Source organism: Branchiostoma belcheri, unplaced genomic scaffold (genome assembly GCF_001625305.1).
Source record: "Branchiostoma belcheri isolate BF01 breed outbred unplaced genomic scaffold, Haploidv18h27 scaffold31, whole genome shotgun sequence".
Lineage (NCBI taxonomy): Eukaryota > Metazoa > Chordata > Leptocardii > Amphioxiformes > Branchiostomatidae > Branchiostoma > Branchiostoma belcheri.
In genome coordinates this window covers 1,232,761-1,255,239 of record NW_017803921.1, presented here as the reverse complement: position 1 = coordinate 1,255,239, position 22,479 = coordinate 1,232,761, and the positions used below count along the sequence as shown (strand labels likewise).

Below are 22,479 nucleotides of genomic sequence, written 5' to 3'. Positions count from 1 at the left end.
TCTGGCGCGAACCTTTCTCCGATCGGCGTTACGTACAGAGGGAGGGGCACACACTTGAACACGGTTCCTTCTTCAAACTCACACGTGCGGGGTTTGATTTTTATCTCGGATAAAATATACACACAACCATTTTCCAATTTCCTACATGGCGACTCTAATTCCACGGCAATCCAATTTGTATGCAAAGAGCTGCGGTATCTTTTTCCACATCGCCACTGTTGGAAATTCACTTGGAAATTTTTATTGCTTGTGTCTGTTGCAATTGCCCAAACCTGGGACATTGACAGTTCGTCAAATAGATATGATATGAAAGGCATAAGTGATTATTTAACTTTGCTGTATTACGTTTTTATGATCAGTGTCACCGAGGTTAAATCGGAAAAGGTTATATTTGCCACATAATTGACAGATGGTATTGCTTTTTTCAAAGGCCCTGCTAATTATGATAAATTATGATTTTGATGATATCAGGCAAAGGAAATTGTTTATTTTAGTGATAGTGAGATTTTACGATTCCAGTCCTGCCAAATGATTGAAAAAAATTGCAAAAGAAAATTTCCAGGTTTAGGGTATTGTATTATTTGGGAAAATGGAGAGAAGGCCTTATTTTAGCTATTCATACAATAGTAGAAAAGCAAGCGTGCCTTATTTCCATGTAGATTGTAGTTTGGGCTTAACTTCAACCCACGTCAAATCCAGGCAGCCAGCTAGCTCACGAATGCAACGCTCTAACCACTAGGCCAGAAGGTCCAGACTGGGCATTGGAATGGGTCTGTCACTGGTGCTGAAACCCTGTGACATTTACCTCAGTATCATGAGAGCATATTCCCCAAAAATGGTTTTGCTAGTGGCAGACTTTACCTGAGCCATTACAAATATGAAATTGTGTCCAACATTTTGCCTCCCCTCAAGAATTTGATGAATCTGCCATCAGTAGGCAAAGCTTCTGCTAGGAGGGAGACTTCCAGTCAATCAGGCCCAAACTGTCACTCATGTTGGTACCACAACGTTATTACTGGTAAGGATTCTGCATCGCTTCAACAAATTGTCGCTGTTTCTCTCGGAAGGCGCAAATGAAATATCCTCGCCGTCCCTGCCAAACGTTTGCAGATGTCAGCCCAATTCATCTTCCCAAACCCCACGGAGGTAGCAACTGGTTTCAATCGACTCCTTTTTTTTAGCACCACCGATCGAGACACTTCAAAGATGCATATTTTGGTTGCAATCAGCATTACCGTAAAAGCAGTAATCCAAATCGACCCTGATATATCTTGTGTTGTGGTCGTGATGCAGCGCTTTCATTACGGGACCCTTGCCGAGGGCAAATTAGAATCCCTGCACCTGGGACCGATACTGTCCTCAGAAAACGTGCCGGTTCCTCACGCCTGGAGGCACAGAGAGATCAGTCACTTGGTTTATCATCATTTTTCTCTAACAGGTGGCTGAGAATTCAAAGAGCTTTACATTTGAGGGTCTGCCTGCCAATTTTTTATCAGAGGTTAACAGCCATTTTAACTAAATGATGACAAAAAATTGAAGCTGATACTGATATGAACCCTCACACCCCTCAAATGCTTCATTATGAAACATTTCTGGTAAAAATGGTTAGGCAATAATTATGCATGTGCACTCACATCTCCTGCATGTAAGGAGATTGCGTAACAGCAACAGCAGGGCTTAGAACAGAAGAGAGCTGAGCTTACAAAGACATAAAGCCACCCTCATCCATTAATCTTGCCCTGCCCTATACCGGCCGACCTCTGCTCTCCCATTGTCCAATACGGTTAGATTTACAAACAGACGTCAGGAGGTATAGTCGTCACATGGATACGCAATAACCCAGTTCACTCAACCGCACGGGGTCGGTAGAAGATGCACAATGGTGACCGCAAAATGAAAATTCACATCTGGAACTTAATATAAGGCCACAGCAAGTAGATTTTATGGATGAGACAAATTTAACATGCAAGAGCACAAAAAAGACAAGTTCAGGGAAATTAGAGACCATGAATATTGTAAAAGAAGAACTGGAAGTAACAAAACTTTCAAGTACATATCAAGCCAACTTTTATTCCCATATTCAATGAGTACATGAAAGTGACACGAGTGTGGCAGCCTAGTGTCACTTAATATCATTGAAAGTAAATAAGATTGAACCATATGCCCCCACCCTTCCACATTATACAGTCAACCCACATGTACATAATCTAATTGAAGTCAATAATGTGCTAGGTTTACTGCTGAAGACATCTAGTATGTATGTGAAATGGCCATATGGTCTTTCTTCTTCTCATTTCACCATATGGTTGTGTTTACATTTTATGCCATGCCTGGCGAATTTGTTTGGTCTGTACAGTATTTTCATAGACAAAACACTTCCTTCCCATAAGAACTCCTTTGTAGTATTCTTAATGGTTTGTCAGTAAATCTAATCAAGCGTAATGCTTGCACTTGGAAGTGCCAATTATGCAAACTCAGGTCTGGCCAAATGTATGCAGTAATTAGAAATCAGGAAGAGAAAAAGACTGTGACATTGTAAACTTGCAATCACTAGGATATATTTTAATAATAAAAATCAAATCGTTCCAGACATACTAGCATAAATAAAGGAAAGACCAATATGTCAGTACCTGGGTGACACCTGTTAATTAATGGCATCCCACAGAATGGCCTTAATGAATCAGTGACTCAGGCAGATGTGGTCGTTAATGAACTACTATGACCTTGCAATAACGTCTTCCTGTGGTTGTTAATGAACGACCACGGCCTTGCAATAATGTCTTTCTGACAATGACAAATAGTAAGGGCTTCTCATGTTGTGACTTGCAGCCATATTGGATATTACATGTATTTTTTAAATGTGCCATTTTTACCTTCGTGAAAAATGGAGCTATTGTTTTTTGCTATGTCTTCATATGCCTGTGGTCAGCATAATAACCCCCTTGTCAATGTTTCTACAATATTACATCTGTGTGCATATTTAATGATCCAAACCAGCATTAGAATATCTCATTATCAGCTATCTGTAGTTATGGTAACAAAGGATTTTTCAAAACGTGCTTGTTGTTGTCACTCATAGCTAATGAATAACCACATGAAAAGTCATGTTGTATACACAATCATGCTATCAAGGCTTTTTCACAGTTGCTATTTTCAAACAGTTAACATGAAACTTTACCAGTGTTGCTACATATTGGTCAACTGTTGAGAAAAGAATTTTCGGCCGTATCCACACATTAAAAAATACATGTTTTCATATTTATCAAATTCAGAAATTGTTATTTATTGAAGATCAAAATAGCCAAATTGTAAATCATCCCTAACCCTATCATGCCTTTATCGATTACTGCTTTTTTGGAGACAAAGCTACTCCGACAACTGATATGCACACATGGGCCATAAACTGCTTTGTTTGATGTCAGACTCATTTATATGGCACATTCTGGTGAAAGACAAATGAAGGTCTGTTGGTAATGATGAAGGCAATCTTACTAAGAGGAAACATGATGTGTGGGGGCCTGACACATAACGCTTTTATGTGCTTCTGATCTAATTAGCAACATCATCTGTAGGAAGCTGCAGATTGGTATTATCTCCAAGCAGATGTAAGGGTGTGGCTCAGTTTTAACGTTTTACCTATTTTTTTTCAGACACTACGTACGTCTTTCTTTCAGATGTATAGTTAATGATTCCAGGACAGGCTGTGCCAAAAAAGTACAGTCCAGAGTTCGCAAGAAGCATCTGAATTTAGTCCTACTTGGAGGCGTTAAAAGGTTACACTATTAAAACAATGTCTCCAAAGAATCAGTTTCTCCAAAAAATCCTTAAACTCAAGCAGACTCTCACATCTTGAACCTTGAACTAGTATTCGGTACCTTCTGTACCATGGGTTATCAAATAATTATTGATTGAATATGACTATTTCAAAACTTCTGATCGTAAAGATTTTGAAAGAGATTGGCTCAAGGTTTATTCGTGATTTTGATGTATTTTGATAAGGATACTAAAACATTATTGCATCCTTGCTCAAATCTATCTTTTTCACATGATGTAGACCAGGTTTCTGTTCCAGATTTTTGTTACCTCATATTTTTGGTTTACCAATAAAAACTACAGATTATTTAAACCTTCACACTATATACATGTAGTTCATAGTAAGACACTCTGGCATATTTCCATGAAACTGCCTGTCCTTGGCAGTGAATGCTGAATGATCAGAAGCTCTCCCAGAAGATCCTGCCGGGATTTCCTGCAGTGCCACGAATCATGTTTGCATATTGAAAAGGAGTGTCCTTGAAACAGTTAGAGTTCATTCCAAATGCATTAAAGGGGAATGATAAGAGGTCTGCATGCCTTTCAAGTTAGTCATAATCAGATGTTTTAATTTTCGTATTTTTTAATTTGGCCGCTCCGTTAAAATGGAATTGGTGGGTAATGTTGTATTTAATGGAATACATTAGGACAAATGCTAGACATTCATTTAGCATTCTAAGCACCAGTGCTTGTAAGTCTCTTGTTAAACCAGACTGGTTTTAGCTCTCCTTTTAGTATAGTGGCCTCTATGAAAATGATACTATAAACCATGATCTTATACTGCTTTTTCTCAAAACTACATGTTAAAACTTCCCGTAAAACCCATGTAAAACCCTTAACAACCCATAAGCACCCTGCCTGATAAACTTATAGGTGTTTACTGGCTAACTGGTCGTATTTCTCTCACTAAACTGACAACATATTTATCATGGAGTTGATGTGGTTTTAGGGTTAGGGATGTTGACTCAGAATCCAAAGGTTCTGGGTTCGAATCCCTGGCAGGCCCCAGTACATGTATTGTCGGACAGTGTACTGTCACATATATTCACAGATTGAAATCATCTCTTTGGTATTGCCAAAACGTACTCAGTACTGCAAGCACTTTAAATGGAGAGGCATGTGTGTGACTAATATGTGACGGATGTTTCGTGATCAGAAACCCTACAGTCAACAGGATGTGCTTATCTTTTCCATTAAAGTGTTATTTTCAAGGTTCAAAAGGGCCTGTTTGAAATCCATGTGGGTGTAAGAATATTTGATTTGGGTTTTCTGAGTTGTTTTGGGCACAGATGTAGGAAACATGTGGGTTGGATGTTAACTACTTATAACACTGCAAATATATATTCGTTGAGTTCATTGAACCATTTAGGGCTAAAAAAAAGTGTATTGTACAGGAAGGATATGAAGCATATTCATGTCATACACGGGCCGTGATAAGGCTTGATACAGGTATTCCGGCCCGTGTAATATATGGCCCTATTACACAGGGTTCGAAAGGTTATCACACATACTTCCAAATGTCCCAACGAAACACCAGATTTTCTCAATTTCTGACATATTTTGCATTGGAATATGTGTTTTCTAGGATGAGTATGACATGGATAGAATATTGCATTATTATATTTTTATTCTTCATACTGTAAATCTTAAAATGCTTACAGTGTTTGTTTTTTCCAAATTCATAATGCCACGAATATTTGTTTCAGTTTGTGATAATTTTCTGAGAACTCGCTTTATGAGAATTCACCCTTTTAGATTGTTAAGGTACATTATCCATTACTTAAGAATATATATATGTGGTTAAATGATCTGAATCAATTGTGTGATGCTTCAATTGACTGCCTGTCTCCTGGGTCTATGTGTCAATTATGCCTCCTATGTAAGTAATCAAAATAAATGACACATGACTGCAATACAGATATCTGATATAAGTGTAAGTGACAGGGAACATTGAGGTGTCTAGTAGCTATTATACTGATATATATAGTTTCATTACTTAGGTATGGCCTTATATGTCTTCATACCAAATTAACCTATATGTCAAAGAATCATATCACACCATACCATACAGTATATACATGTATACTTATAGAAAAAACATTATCATATTTTCATACATATTGATTTCATAAGTTCAGAGGAAATCTATTAGAAGGAAATAACATCATTGGGTATCTATAACACCACCTAGAATTCAGTACCAAGGCTAAAGCCATTAGAGCATATCATTTACTGTGCATCTGATATGGATATAGAGAAACCAAAACACGCACATTTATATTTGTCTGTATCATTTCATTGATAGAAAACCCAGTGGCACATACATTGTTTTGAGGCATGACAGTACAGACAAAAGAATCATAATGAAAACATACGTCATCAGTCTGACCTATGCATAGTTAATTTCTGACCCATTGATCCAGTTTCAGTTTATTTATTTATCATTTGGCCAGGATATACATGTACATGTAACCTGCTAGCAGGTTTCAATCATTATGATATTCCTGAACCCACAAATAACATATCATAATAAGAACAAAAGGCTGACTTGTAATGAATTTTAGGGGCCATTGACACACAAATTAAAGAAGTGACATCACAGACATAAACAAAACATGTATCATTGGTTGGACCAGTGCATTCATAAGTTCTGATTCAGGGTTCATAAGAGGTGACTTTGGGAGTGATAAATGGTCTGTGCACCCCTGGAAATACATCATCCACAGCACTAATGAAATTATTTTCCCCAGAGAGTGAGGTCTAACATATCCCGAGTATTACGGAAGAGAAGCTAGGTCAAGTAGGTCGGCGGTGGATTCAAAAGCCCATAATCTGTCCCGGTCCCTTTGGGAGGAATGTTTCGACACCACTTCATTACCACATGGGTTCACATGACCCAAGTTTGCTTACATGAGTGATGATGTTCTGTAGTTGGTGATTGGTTAATGCGTTGTTGGTTCGTTGGAGGGTTGGTGGTTGGTTGGTTGGTTGGTTGGTTGGTTGGCTGGCTGGCTGGCTCGTTTATTTCAATGTCACAACTTTATGTATCTGATTGTACTTGGTAGCACCTCTTGTCCAATTGTGCAATGACAAATTGTGTCACATAATGCCCTTTCAAGAATAGTTTGCTATGCACATTCAACATAGTCTACAAAAAGGTTTTATGTACACAAGGTCCCTGGATATTAACCCTTACATACCAAATTCCCCCAAACCCCTTTTTTCTTGTTCCCTAGTGGCTCCAATCTGGTAAAACTAGATTTATGGAAGCCGACTCAGGTCCTTTCCTTGGTGCTGATTGCTTGGTGTTGTTAAATGCTTGAGGTTGGGCACGGAATTGCCCATAACGCTCTGACAAGCTTTACGTTTCTTTCCCCGTTTCATTTTAACTGCTTGTTGGAAACATGCCATTTCTCTGCTGGGTGCCAAAAGGCTTTTGTGGACCACAGTCTTGGTTTTGTAGACCATGCATTATATAGGGCCGTCATGGGGGTCTTGAAAACTGCAAGTTTTAGATTATCTTTCAAAATCAAAGTTCTCAGGGTACGTTTTAAGGATGAGAGAAATTGAAATGGGCTGTCTAGCAGTTATATCAATCATTCTCTATTACAACCGTCAGCATGCCAAAGTTGTATGGGGTTAGGCAGCAGGGAGAAAAATTAAAAAAAAGTGTGTAAATGTAGAAATATCAGTTTAAGAATCTTTACTCTTGCCTTACCATTACCAGTGGTGTTTTCTGTTGGATTCTAGTTAACTCAAAGAGTTATTAGCCACACCCACCCACAAGGATTGTGGATTAGGAAGAGGTATGGATGGTTTTGGAAAACAAGGAATTTTCTTACTTACCGCTGCCACAAATAGTTACAGTCTTATTTCTGCAGCCTCAGCGAATTTACGAGGCAATCATGGCTGGCTTACAGGGAGTTGGGCCATCGTTTCAGACGTAATCAACACAGAATCAAGCAAGCTTTGCTTGACGGCAGTAAAGCCATTAGAGAGACTTTTGTGCTGTGTGAATTATGAACAGTCTGGAGAGGCCTGCAGATTGAAGTATTCATCTTCATTAGGTGGGACGCCTTGGCAAGTCTTCATACTACTAACAACTTAACACACTTCAAGGTAGCAGAATAAATGATGTATCTGGCATCTGTAGTTACGTTAAAACTTAAATCTAGATTCATGAGTTAGTTAATAGTATAACTTAAGGGATTTGGTAGGACAATGAAATATATGCTAGACGTAGTACATTTGGCTTTCCCTCACTTCTTGGTAATTGTATGAATGTAGGAAAATGTACGATTAGTTAAAGCTGGTTTATCAAAGATTAATTTTTAGGCATGAGACTGGCACGGCAATCTAAGATGGGGGTGGTGGTGTGGGTTGAATATCCCTGGTACAATGAATCTGTAAAATCAATGTCATACATGTATTCTCTGTCTTCTCTATTATAACCACTACTGGAAGAGTACCTCAACTATTCATTGAGTTCATTTCAGCTAAACTGGTTTGAGGTCCCTGTCAGACCATTATGCATGCTTCTCAATAGCTTATCATTTTGCCAGAGATGCAGTTTATGTTTTATCCAGCCACAAAGGTAATATTGAATTCCTGCTAAACAGCCTATCCACAAAAAGATAAATGCCCTGGGGGGCAAGTAAAATTGGGTGGGCTGCGAGTGTGGGTGTGTTTTTTTGCACAGTGTACAATAAGTGTGCTCGGTTAAATGGTGCTTATATGAAGACAAATTTGGCACCCCTTTAGTGATATATATTGTAGTGCTATATTGCACTGTGTGAAGCAATATCAGTCTGTCCAAGGCCAAAATAAATGGCACCGTAGCTATGTTAGATATAAGGTTTCAAAAACAGATGTTATGTTCATGACTGGCATGTTAAGTTTTGTGGCACGCCAACTTTTGTCTGTCAAAGATGATGGATTTGGAAAAAAAAATTTGTCCGTCATAAGTGACAAAATTCCATCAAGTGACGGAAACCTGGTGTGTTACACTGAAGGGCGGTTATACCAGCTACACAGATACAGATACAGATAGATAACTGAATGGCACAACCTATAAAATTTTCATACACACATCCCTCTACCAGTGTATCACACACACACTGTCAATTACAGCTATGTTGGCAAACAAACTAGTGTGTCGGATGTATGCTTGATCACTGGAGGAGTGAATAATTTATCCCAGTCCTTTGCCCCAGCTGATTTTGATTCATTTGCGTGGTTCATGCAGGTTAGATGTGATGGAATGGCAGCACAGGATCAATAGACAGACACTGTGACCAAACACGATAAGCTAAAGGAATAGCAGGCCTTCATTTCCAACTTTGCAGTTCTTTGCAGCTTGGTTTGATTAAAGCACATATTTTCAGATGCTGTACCGTTCATTTGCTTCACATGAATGTAATGTTGATAAACGCCAAACTCTTACTCAGAATTCTAACGCAAGCACTTTGTAGCTTGATTTGATTAAAGTACATACTTATAGGTACAGCTTTCTTCATTTGTTTCACATTATCAGAATGTTGATAAACACTGAATACTAATTTAGAACTCTTACACAAGAATTTTGTAGCCTGACTTGATTAAAGAGAAAGAAGACAGATCGATGTAGATACTGCACAGCTCATTTGTTAGACTGAAAGGTTAATGTTGATAAATTTCCTTATCACAAAAGTCTCTAATTTAGTTTCCCTTTGGTGGGACATGATGGAGAGAAGAACAAATTACTTGTAACTAGCCTTGTCACTGGGGTCTAGACATATCCTGACTTTGTCACTGAATTGATATGCTCTTCAGTTTCTACTGACTCAAATTTGTCCCTTTTGCCCAGAGGGGAATTTAGACAAATGCTGAATTATTATCAAAACATGACTAAAAATTCTGCATTTTATGAATCAGATCTTGATAAAAGTCAACGATTCTAATAGATCTTTGATGTAATATTCTTCAACACAATGACATCTATAAGGGGCTCCAAAAATGCCTTGAGAAGCGTAGACTCTTTGAGAAATGTTAGAAATTAGTTATAAATTGAGATTGGGTTTACAGTACAACTGTGATAGATTGCTGTACAATCCCATGATGAACAAAACTGAAGAAAATCCCTTTGAAATCCTTTCTGTTTAATCCTTTAATCCCCCTTAATCCATCCCCCTCACTCTCACTAAGTCAAACTGACCTACAATTTAGCTGATTACTTTATCATCAAGACCATGCTAATCTATTAGGGCCAAAACAACTCATGACAATTTTGTCATTGCTTGTATCTAGTTTTGTTAACTTTAAGTACATGTATCTGTGAAAAACAAGTCTCTTGTTAGCACATCGACAGAGATCTTGATTCTTCATGGTTTTTGTTGGATTTTTGGTCCACATTGCATCAGAATTTTGTCCATTGCAGATGAAAGGCGGAGGCTGAATAATGTAGATGCATAGGTAAATCTGTAAATTCCTTTTTTTTCTGAATGTTCAATGCTTTTGATATAATTTACGCGCAAGATTTATGATAGACTTTAAGAAATTGATATTTTTCGTGCATCAATAAGCACATACATGTAGATTTGTTTTTCAAGATGTTTGAAAAGCATTTTTTCATAATTCAGCATCATCTGATGATGTGATTATCTCTCCAAAGCAGTCACTTAATACACATATCCTGTAAACCCTGGGAGGCAGCTTTGCCTATTTCCAAAGCTTGATCAATATTTCCTAACAGTTTCTCACTTGATTGCACATCAGGCAACCAACCCACCCACACATCACTGTAAGCCTTGTGCTTTCATTTCACCACAGCTAATACCTCATGCACGGAGACTCAAGTGTGATTACACTTACAGGGAAAAGTAATGGCAGGGTTTCACACGAGCCGAATGTGTCGTAGCCGTGTTGCGAATGATGGACTCATTTCTGTCTTTGAAGAAAATTGCAGCATGAATCAGCAGGCGAATCTGCTGACTAGCTTTCTTGGTAAAATATTAAAGGACTGCTTAGTCTTAGAAAGTCTGTAGCTTATAATTTTACCTTTCATTGTGTGCTACAAATGTTAAGGTCATGATAATCTGCATATGATATATGGTACCTTTTACTGTAAAATTATTAGCTGTCGTAACTGGCGCATTTTCAGTATGTGCATGGTTTAATCAAACCAATGTAAAATTTAAAATGATTTTTAACCTCCTTGTCTTGATCAAACATAGGTGGTTGAATCAAATGTACAGTGTAACCCAGGACAATTTTTAGTCTACTATCATGTATTATGTCTAATATGACTGCAGAGAAAATTGTATGATCATTCATAATGCATGGCCCACCCTCTACATAGAATTGATAGCTGCATGCTGAAGGGTTTTTCATGAAGTATTGCCTTGCCTTGTCCCAGCTCTCATTTGTGGGAATGACTGTAATTATTACGAATATTGATTGCTACTTTGGGGGCTTTCGGGAAATCTGTATGTATTTTGTCAAACACCCTTTTATGTAGCAGGAAACACTTGTGGTTGGTAAGTGTGCATATTAACACCATCAGAGGGACCATCAGTAAAATAGCTGTATGGTTAAAACACTTTCAGTACATTATGGTGTTAAATCTGACGTTGTCTCAAGGGTGTGCTGGGCATATTTTAAGTCTCCGGATCCCAGTCAACAGTGTTTCTAATAGGCAGTTTTCAGGATCCTTATATATAATGCTTGTGTCAATGGAAAACATAAGAAAAATTATCATAATTATCAAAATTATCAAAATTATCAGCGGCTCCAGATGTCTTACTGAGGGACGACTGCGTGTGCAAGATGTCGGTAGCTTGAGGAATGAATCCCCTCTACTTTATAAGAAAAATTATCATAACATTATCATAATTAAAATTTATCATAATTATACTAAATTGATAAATATCCCTTTGGCAGTATCATAATAATTCAGCCACAATACTAATCGCAGTGTAAAAGAAGGTATACAGGAATCCATGTATTCTATACACACCCGGGACGGACCACGTAGCTAGGCCGCGTGAAAAGGCCACCAGCCTCGGTAATTTCACGGTCAGTGGACATCAACTCCAGTCCGTCCCTGTGACAAAATTGTATCTTTGATCGACTAAGACAACTGCGATTAGGAGGAGGTATATCAGAAATTGGAAAGGCAACTTTAATGCCTCTCGACGGTGATTGTATGAATTTTTCATGCCACAAAACGGTGGTAAATTTTGTGACCTTTTCACATTGCGAAAGGTGAAACGTGGGCTGTGCGCTGACATATATTTTTATAGCTGCTTGTCTTTATGACATTACTTTAAACCGATATTTCTGATTTTTTTTACAATGTAAATCAATATTTATAAACTTTAAGTATGACAGATAATCCTTGCAATTTAATTAGAAAAGAAATGCAGGAGTCTGATCTTTTGTATCCACACACATTGATTTTTCTGTCTGTGAAATAAACGAAATATTACAACCTTGGGAATGTCTATATCGTTAGAATCGCCATATATACCTGCAAGCTCAAGTCATTCAAATTGGATTTTTCAGTGGAATATTATTGGTAATCTTTAGTTCCTAAATTACTGCACATCTACTTAAATGTACATTTGCTCAGAGGAATAAGTAATTTCACGAGTCACTTAATGCAGATGTTGTCTAAGTGATTTTTCACTTTGGAGTTGAACCAAACTAAATTCCGACTGACAGCATTTTCATTTCTTAATTACTAAGAAGAGTGATCGCCACTCTTTAAAACTATATGTGTCCACAAAGGTACAGACTTTTCCACAGACTCTGTTTTCGGGTTGATATTCAGCACCAGAACCAACAAGTTATTTTGGTGTGGTCTTAACCAAGTACATGTATTTTACACCAAAAAAAGGCCAGTAGGCGTATATTAATGTCTTGTATCATTCAAAACACTGACTCACCCACCTCGAATTATTGCTGCAATTTACACACAAACATGACCAAAAACAGAACCTTCAAAAATCCACCTATGACACAATAGAAGGAGACAGAAAAACTTATATTAGAATTCCAGTGCTCCCACCACTTCCCAACCACTCTATGAGTGATAGCACCTTGTGAACATAAACTGCATCTTTGTCGTTATTTCACCGGGGAGTTGGAGCGGGGACCATTCTGGCAGGCTGTGATGAGCATGATGCATGTCTCGTTGCCAGGGGTTAGCGGATGTATGCACCGCGACATTTGTATTGGCAAGCGGAACGACAGAAAGATTAGGCGAGGGTTTCCAAGATTGCTCAAGCCAGGGGAAAGGAACAGTGGAGATAAATCAACTTCAGAGCACAATGGCACAGAACTTAACTTTTAATGGAGTTGGGAAGTTGTCTGTGCAGAAGGCCTAGAAAAATTAATGTTGTGTTTCCAACCACATTCCTGGAAAAAATAATATTGGTAGGTAGATATTCTCTTTTAATGGTCCAATGTTTTTCTTTTCCCTTCCAGCAGTCAAGAACCAATTGATGTGGCCTAAACTTACATGTAACCTATTCATAAGAGGCTCAAATCAGCAAGCTTATGTGCACGTAAAGGTTGTTGAGAAAAGTTTTTGTTTTCAAAATAATTTTATATTTTTCATGTAATGAAGTTAGGTTTTTTTACAATTGGGGTGAAATTTTTGTCCATCCCAACAATCAAATGTCTGTGCAGGGACAGAGGGAGGGACTGGTCTGTGAGACAGCCCTGATATCGATGCTGCAAGTCAGTTGATGAGAAAATGATATTCAGGATTTTGGATGAGTGCCCAGCTGGGAGATCTATTTGACATCACAGATATCAAAGATTATGTGGTACATCTGGCATGAAATCAATATTTGGAGGCCTGATATTAATGATTGTTCACAGACAGGACCTGCATAGGGCAGGGTTCTAGATAGTGTATATATATTTGGATACAAGGAAAGATGTATCTTTTTTTAAATTCTCAGATAAAAGATTAGTAGGAAGAAGTCAAAATTTAGCAGTTTAAATGAGAACAAAGAGCTGGCCATGGTAGGAAAACTTGAATGCAATTAATGTATGTACATGTATGTTAGTAATATAATGCTAATGCATTGCATATATAATATATGTAATTTAATACTTGATGTAATTCACTCCTTGAAACTGAATGAACCATTGATACAAGCTATCCCCTCAGGTTCTGCTTTCATGTTGATCTTCTACAGTAAATCAGCATTTAGATTTGAAATATATTACTAATATTATGATATACATAATGTACAAGTATAGAATGGAGTACTAGTATGTACATTGTGCATCAGTCAAACAGAGCTAGAAGCATTTTGTTTGTTCAATGTCGGTATGAGTGAGTAATAACATTTTGTAAACCTTTGATTTACACCCATCATTTTGAACAAAATGAAGCATTAAGTTGAATACCAGTAGGAGCTTCTGAAGACCATATATCTAAGTAATATGTGCACCTCTGGGTAGAGTCAGCAGTTATCAATGACAGGCAGCTGTCCAAACTAAGGCTGCTGAAAGGACAACTGTCAGACACATGACTGCTGCAATAACTGTGCTTCGTAAGTGCAGTGGAACGAGGTTGGAATGCAAAGAGGTCTGACGCAGGGAGTCAGCTCTGAACATTGTTACTTTTAACCTTTCAGTAGTTGTTTATAGGTTCTGGTTTCAAGTCCAAGGGCATCGCATCTGTGCTTACTAGAGATTCAAATCAGCACATTTAGGTACATGTTTGACAATGGAGGTTAGACATTAAGGTAATGAGATACACAAGAAAAAATCTACTCAAGCAACTGAATAAATTTTGCAACTGCATATAGGTTACAAAAATTTCAAAATCTATCCAGTTGCTTGAGTAACATTTTTTTCTTCTTAGGCCACACCAATTTATTTCCTTGGTTAACGGATTCGCCGCTTCGTTTTTTTGCCAAAATGAAATAAAAATAAAAACAGAACAAAAATCCATGCTCTCGGGTCCCGAATTGGGGGCCCAAAAATCCACCCGGTACGTTGTAATTTTTCAAACTTTGGGCATAGTTAACAGCGTTAAAAATACATTGCTTCAAGGCAGAAACATTTTTCTGAGTGCAATTTGTTCGGAAAGCTAGGTTGCCTCTTCAAAAGTTCGTCAAATTCTTTTGATATAGAACTCGCCCCCCACCCCCTTTGCACATGTCACCATTCATGGGACAAAACTTCACTGACGACAAACGTACGGCAGATTTACAAAGTCATCGTACCTGTAACGACATATCATCTCCCTTTTAGATATATATTATATTTAGGAACACATATTGTGTCGGAAACATGTGCTAGTAACGGGCGTTAAAAGTATTATCGGCCGAACGTAACTCGACCAGGGCGGCACATGCACACACACATTCAAAACGATATTTTTTCCAGGGAATATGTAAAAATAACACAACATAACAATGTATTCTGGCATCACAAACTGTATTACTCTCAAAAAGTACAAAATCCTACCACGAACATGGGAATTTGGCAAAGTAAAAAGTCCTCCATGCACGTAAGTCCATTCACTAAAGTTGTTGTTGTTTCTCGCGGTCGGAAGAGTCCACCTCGAGTAGGGGGAAACAGGTCCTTTTAATTATAGAAATTACTCTCTGAAAAATACTACATGTGCATGTGGCATTCTAACAAAGTTACATCTTATTTAGATACCTATAAACAAGAGTACAATTGCAAATAATGCATCAATAATTACATCTAAATTTTTGAATAAAATGGTTCCCCCTACAAATAAAAAATCCCCATACATCAAAGACTTAATAGTGAAACCCTAGACCATTGAATTTGTGGCAACTTGAAGAGTGTGTCAATGTGGCTATAGGGAAATATAAAATGGATACTACCGGTAGTATTTGGGAAAGATAAAAAAGAAATAAAATACCTGTTAAAGTAGTTCTTTTGCCAATAACTTTTAAACATTCCTGGAAATTTGTCTAAAGCATATATTTAGGATATTGTAAATTTCAAGCTCTAAATAACTTCCATATCAGCCAGACACAATAGAATTCCCAGCCCAGTGGTAAGCTGTGTGCCCTGAACTTTAAGAAAACAATGGGATCTGAACAGAGCACCCTGATTTAAACCACTCTTTGGAAGTTTGAAAGATGAATAAAAGTGAAACCAGTTGGATCGGAGTCTTGTCAACTGACAGTTTGTTGTTCATGCGGTAAAGATGTGTATCTTGCAAAATTATACGAATAATTATAAAGGGATGTAATAGAGGTTGCTCATGTAGTAATGGTCCTTTCAGTTCAATAAGTGTCCAATGTAATGTCTTATTAATAATATCATTTTGTAACTTTACTTAATGGATTGCTTAAACTACATGGCTGTATTGCAGGTAGTCACAAATTTTTATTTTTATTTTTTTTTCGCCCGCCCGCTCCATTTTTTTCGTAGAAAAATCCGTTAACCAAGAAATTAAATTGGTGTGGCCTTAGATTCTGAGTTGAGTTTCTTACAAAACCTTATTATCTTACTTATTTGTTTGTTGAAACTTTGCTGCTTTTACATCTTGATCTTGAAGTGATATAGTCGTAATATTCATGAAAGATCTGTCACCTTGTCTTAAAGGCTTAATAATATGGGACAGGGTATATCCCCAAGAAGCCCTGGGACGTTGGTAGGAAGTGTACCTGCTTGAGTGCTTGACTTCTTGTGGCTGTCAGTGTAGTTTAAGATGGAATGATGTCTTATCTCGTGGTAACAGCTGTAGATTCCTGAGGCTTCATCCCGGTAAATCCTGGCTTTTAGGTTAAAGACCCTTCTGTGGCAAGTCATCACTGCTGTCAGGTCCCGATCTTTGTGATAAGTTGCATGTGACTCCATTTGCAGACAGAGATGGGAAAATAATGAATGGAAATAACTTGTGACAGTAACGGAGGGGGCCCCGAGTTCGCCACTTTTTAACATAAATCACACATTTCAAAGGAAAATTCCATGAACCTCTTGATTATATATGACCATGTCGAAAGAGTTTTTGTTAGACTTTTTACATACGTGTTACCATGGTGATTGATCGAACGTTGAGGTCAAGGGTCAACCTTCTACTTTGCGACGTAACTAGGGCGGTAGTTCCAAGGGTGTACCCCGAGTTCGCCACTTTTTATAATTTGTCAGGAAGTATCAAAATATGGATTGAAAGTGTTTTTTAGCCTTTGGATTTTATTCCTAGAGTTAACGCTTACTCGTTTGGGGGTAGTAAAACAAATACTTTGTGGCGCATCGGAACGAAACGCGCCATTTATTTGGACATAACAAGGTCGGTCCTCTGCGACGTAACTGTGGGTCATGTTCGGCGTTCCAGAGTCCAGCATATTACTGAACCATGAATATACAAGTGGGCTTTTGAGTATTTATTTGATATAATGTTACTTTTATCATGCTACCAACGTAAAACTGAAACTTACAGCTTTGATCAAGAGTCCATACCAACATCTATTTAACGGCGCATAAGTGAAGGGTTGCAATGTGTTGCGTACGCTGCTCACGGCAACTTGTTCCAGGAAAGAACGTACAGTACAGCCTACGTTACAGTTGCCACTTTGTCACAGGAATACCCTGAAATTAACGCGGGAATACGGCTAAAATGTCCTTGGTTAGATTTGGCAGGGAGAAGCGTAATTACGGAAAAATACAGCGTGACTTTTGCGTTAATACCACGAGAACCTGCTACACTCATATGCGCAGCACGGCAACTTCAGAGAAATGGAGGGCGGAGCACTCTTTGTGGATTTCCCCGCCCCTTCTCACCGGCACGACGCGAGGTCCTACGTTTCAGCAGCATTCCCATCGGCCTGAACTGTTGTACAGACACCAGCACCCGTCGAGCGGGAGCCTGGAGAAAGAAGTTGTTGTTGTTTTTTTTGCTACTGTCCGGGGACGTTATTTTTCCCTACATTTTTTTTTTTGGTTTGTGGATGGGGGCAGTGGATTTGGTGATATAATAGCATCAAGGAGAGTAGACTACGTTGTTGTTCACACCTCCAAACTCAATTATTCCCTTTTCCTGTTTTCACTAATAATCAGGTACGCGGTTTTAAATGAAGTACTTTGCGGCGCATCGGAACGAGAGACGTGGGTAAGTTTCCGCCGACGTAAGGGGACTGTTCTTGCCGGTGCCGCGGCGCCGCTCGCCACGTTCTAAACCACGTCAGCGCTGATTGACCGCCCATCGGTGAGCAACAAATGATCGAGGCGGAGAAGTGGGAATGGTCGGAGAATTTATGTGCTAGCGTATTTAAAATTTGACACCGAAACCAAAACAACAACGAAGGGCTGCCGGGGCATGCAATTCTGAACGGAGAGAGCGAAAAAGTTCTTTAAAATATCTCGTTTAGTAAACTACTGCTCATGTCACAAGATCAAAGGAATAAAAACTTCCCAGCATGAAAAGCTTCTGGCCGCTGGCTTCCCACGTTGCGTTGCCAAGACGACGGCACGTCCTGGTCAGACAAAGCGGCCTCACGCCCACAGCAGCACGCACATGGGCCCCACCCACCGGCGGGCAGCAAAAGATTTCAAAGACTTCGCCCGAAAAACCCTATCATTGTAGGGCCATGCTGTGTACACCTACCCAGCATTTTAACGTAGTACTGGCCGGTATAGTCCCGCTACAAAATAATTTTCTGCGGCATCTATTAATATTTAAAGACATTTGTGATACGAAGTGAAAAGATTTCTGTCATTTGAACCTGTGTAACGGCTTGGATATAACATTTGTTGAATATTTCTGTGTTTCACTAGAGCCGAAAGTGCATTAGAACTGACCATCAGGTGAAGCACAACTGTCATGTTATAACGTTATTCACTACGTTACGACGATCAAGAACAATCACGGCTTGCGGACCATTTTAAATCTTACCACTCATAACCCTCTTAGAATTGCGTTAATAATTACGGGGGTATTTCTTTTCGGCCGGGGTTCAACTGAGATCGGCGGCTGGCTGGCGACCGTCCCGTCAGCATGACCGAGCACCGCGACGTGAGTGACCTAGATTATCTTACCGTGCGTCTTATCGTTTTGCCGCAATTTCGTGTCAATATCGATGATACACAAATGGAATACGTTCCTTTATTAAAGTTGAGCTTTTATTTCCACTCGTCAACATTATCATCCGACATGTTATGTACGAATCGATGTCGTGCGCTTCAATTCTCCTTGCCGGTTTTCGCTATATTCGTCGGTAGTCGTTGGATCTGTCGGGGAAAACCTCAAATAAGGTAAGCACCCCGACTTTGGCGGCGGCCTGAGACACTTTTTGTATTTTGAAAAGTTTTTAAAAGTGCGTACTTTATTCGGACATTTACGGTAATAAAGGTTTAATATTGTTTACCACGATGTAAGACCTCCCAAACTCAGCCGGTAGCCACGTAGCAGAACACATTAGACTATGAGAAGTTTACAAACAAGTTTAGGGGAGAGAGCAGCCGCACCGATAATACGGCAGCGGCGGTAAAAGGAGAGGTTTCTCTCATGAAATGTAACTCTATGGATATTATATCCTACATATCATTCTCTTGTGTCTATAGACTCGATTTGTCAGACTATTTATAGATAATGTAACGAGATCTTACCTTTTCATGTCTCCATTCTTCAACTTCGGAAATTCGAACCACCCGAAATGAGAGCACGTTCGATCGATAAGTCAGGCGTTCGACGCCAAAAAAACTTCAACAACATTACCGAAATAACTGGTTCAAACATGCACAAGACGGGAGACTTTCCCATCCATCTTTATTTTGCAGTTTCTTGTTATCTTTAAGAAGTCTTTTCACATAATATCTAGTTTCCAGAACCATTTTTTCGATTTAAAACAATCAGAGAATAGAAGACGGTCGCTGTCGCCAGCCACGCGACCCAAACGTGGTGCCCATGCCGTGCGTCCTCTCTCCCCGTTGTTGTTACGCAGATCTCCGCTTGACTAGACCTGAACAGAATACTACATGCATATTAATCTTTGGTTGTCCTAGTTTCGAAGTATCATTGAAGTAGCCCTAACATTCTACCTTTCCACGTAAAAAATAAAGGAAACACAAAGTGGCGAACTCGGGGTACAGTGGCGAACTCGGGGCCCCCTCCGTTAAGCCTTTAGGCTTATGTGTGGGGATTCGCCTCAGGCATATAGCCTTTGTACATCATATTTCTAATGAAATCAGACAAACCGTTAATCATAAAACATATTTGTTCTTACATTTCCACCATGACAAATAAAGAGAGAAGAAGCCAAATTCACTTACTAGACTGACATGTGGCTCTATCTACATGAAGAGGTGCAAAAATGTTTGTCTTGGAACTTGCTTCATTTCTTAAGGGACATTTGAAATTATAATATCCAGGTAGTAAATGGTGGTACCATAACCTCCTGAGAGCACCTCATGTGGGCTGTTTTAGCACCAACCATAGAGATCAGAAATATAATATATTGCACTAATATGAAAAGTGGAAGTAAATTACAATCACTCAAAGATTTACTCAATTAAAAAAATTCGTTTTTTGTTGCAAAAATTTTACATAATTCCCCTTAAAGAGTCTTGCTGTGTTTCCCATTAAGTATTCAACACAGCCCATACATAATCCTACAATGTTTAACCATGAGCCCCAGCCATCCCTGAAGCTTCCCCAGCATACCAAATAAAGTTACATGAGCTCTGAATCAACTCAGTGTCAATTCTCCCCATGTACAGCATGCTGTGACATTAACCTTCTCGAAGCCCATCTAATGCACAATCTTCCCAGGGGCCATTTTGTGGCAATGAACTGAATAACCCAAGGTCAGGGTCAGTGTGCACTGTGTGTTCCTATTAGTGTTACATCTCTACCGAGCCCAGTTTTCCAACCATCGCCCGTCTTTCCATTATTTGATGGAATTTTGCCCAATCTTTGACGAGCAAAAATTGGCATGTAACCATATGAAAGTAAATGAATTAAATTTAGTCTACCAGCAAAATTTTCCCTTCAAAATGCAGGAAATAAAGTTTCAGAGGGTCAAAATTTTCCACATCAATCTAATCCATTGGTTCTATAGGATTTGAAGAACAGCTGCTGCAGTAAAATAGTCTGATGGTCTGTACCTTGGTAAACACAGTTTCGAAAGGGGCATATAGTCAGGTTTCCTTCAGGTTATTTTCATGGCAACTTTTCTCACACTCACATCAATTTTGGGGTGCCCAGAGGACATCATTAGATAGAATCAAGTCAATATGGCCTTAGATAGAACGTCTTGTGGGTTTATGGTGAGTTTGATGATGTGTCCTGCGTGGAGTAACCTTCGCCCTTTTCCAGTCTCCGTGCCATCATTGTGGCTGAACTTCCGTTCGAGAGATTGGCACGAGAGTCTCTCAATGGGCAGCAGAACTCACAGCTAGAATATTAATCGCTGAGAAGTTGTGGAAGAATCAATCAAGCAGTCCCCACAGGGAGAAATCAGAGGTATTCTTTTTATTCCAGCGATCAACTGGTCGGTTTGTGGCGTCCCGAGAGTCTGTCCATCACAGTTATAAATGAGTCAGTCTGCCTCGAGCCAAAAAACTTGGCTGAACCTCCATCATATCAACTTTGTTTCAGTTTGGAAACTTTCCCATAAAATCAGTCGAGCAAATCTGATCTACAGCAATTTCACAGAAGGGTTCCACTTGGCTTATGTTTTGGCCTAGTTACATACATATGTCTCCAGTAAAATACCATTTAGCAGAGGCAATGTTTGGTAGCCAAGAATTCATCTTTCAAGCAAGAAGATTCCATAGATGGTTCTCACACCATACCCAGATAGTGTGCAGTACAAGGAATGTGTTTTCAATGGGTCACAATGTGACTACTTCATTTTGAATTGAAGGATAGAGTTAGAGACACTGTTTACAGAAAATTTTGTATGATGTTGGGGAAAATGTTTGTAAGCTTTTTTGGTTCAGTGGATGTCAGCTGTCTTAACGCTTCAGTATTCAGCACCAAGGACATGTATAGAAGGAAACAAATAAAATCATTGTTAGAGATATACAGAAAACATTACACAGTATGTGGGAAAATGTTTTGTGCTTAGTTGATAATTAAATGTCAGCTATCATTACAACTTTGGTGTTCAGCACCAAGGACAGGCCCTGCCAACTTTAGATGAAAGGAAAATCAATTTCTGACCAAGAAGAAAGCCCATTCAAAATGCCTAAAAATATATCAAACAGAATCCAAAGTCTATACCTCTGCTTGGAGAGTAGATTATAACTGTAGTTTCTTTAAAATTCTTTATCTATTCTTCCCTCAACTTTCTTGTTCAATTTTCCTCACCCTTGTAAATTTGCTATGATCTTTCTGTCCACGTTTTCTTCTGATCCGGTCCTTATCTGCTTTCACCAGATACAAGCTTTCCACAGCTTACACGAGCATCAGCATCACAGAGCACGCTAAAGCTCTTTAGGCTAATGGCAGGGCTTCCAAAGTGACTGATTTACATCTTATCAGAGGTGACCCAAGTCAGTACAAATGAGACAAGCAGAGGGGAAGTCCAGAAGGGGTCTTCGTGAGGGAGTTGCAGGAATTGGAATAAATGAATAAAACGGACAAATCTTGTCAGGGCACAAAATCCTAATTTTTGCATATTTGCACTGGTGTAACATTGAAAATTACCTGCACCAGACAAATTTTTCAGAAATACATGC

At 38.9% G+C, this 22,479-nt stretch overlaps 1 protein-coding gene across 3 annotated transcripts in view; it reads left to right on the top strand.

The window, feature by feature from the left end:
• Nucleotides 1-22,479, top strand: part of LOC109474534 (rap guanine nucleotide exchange factor 4-like) — a 71,744-nt gene that overhangs the window by 909 nt on the left and 48,356 nt on the right. The gene's annotated exons all lie outside the window — the stretch shown is intronic.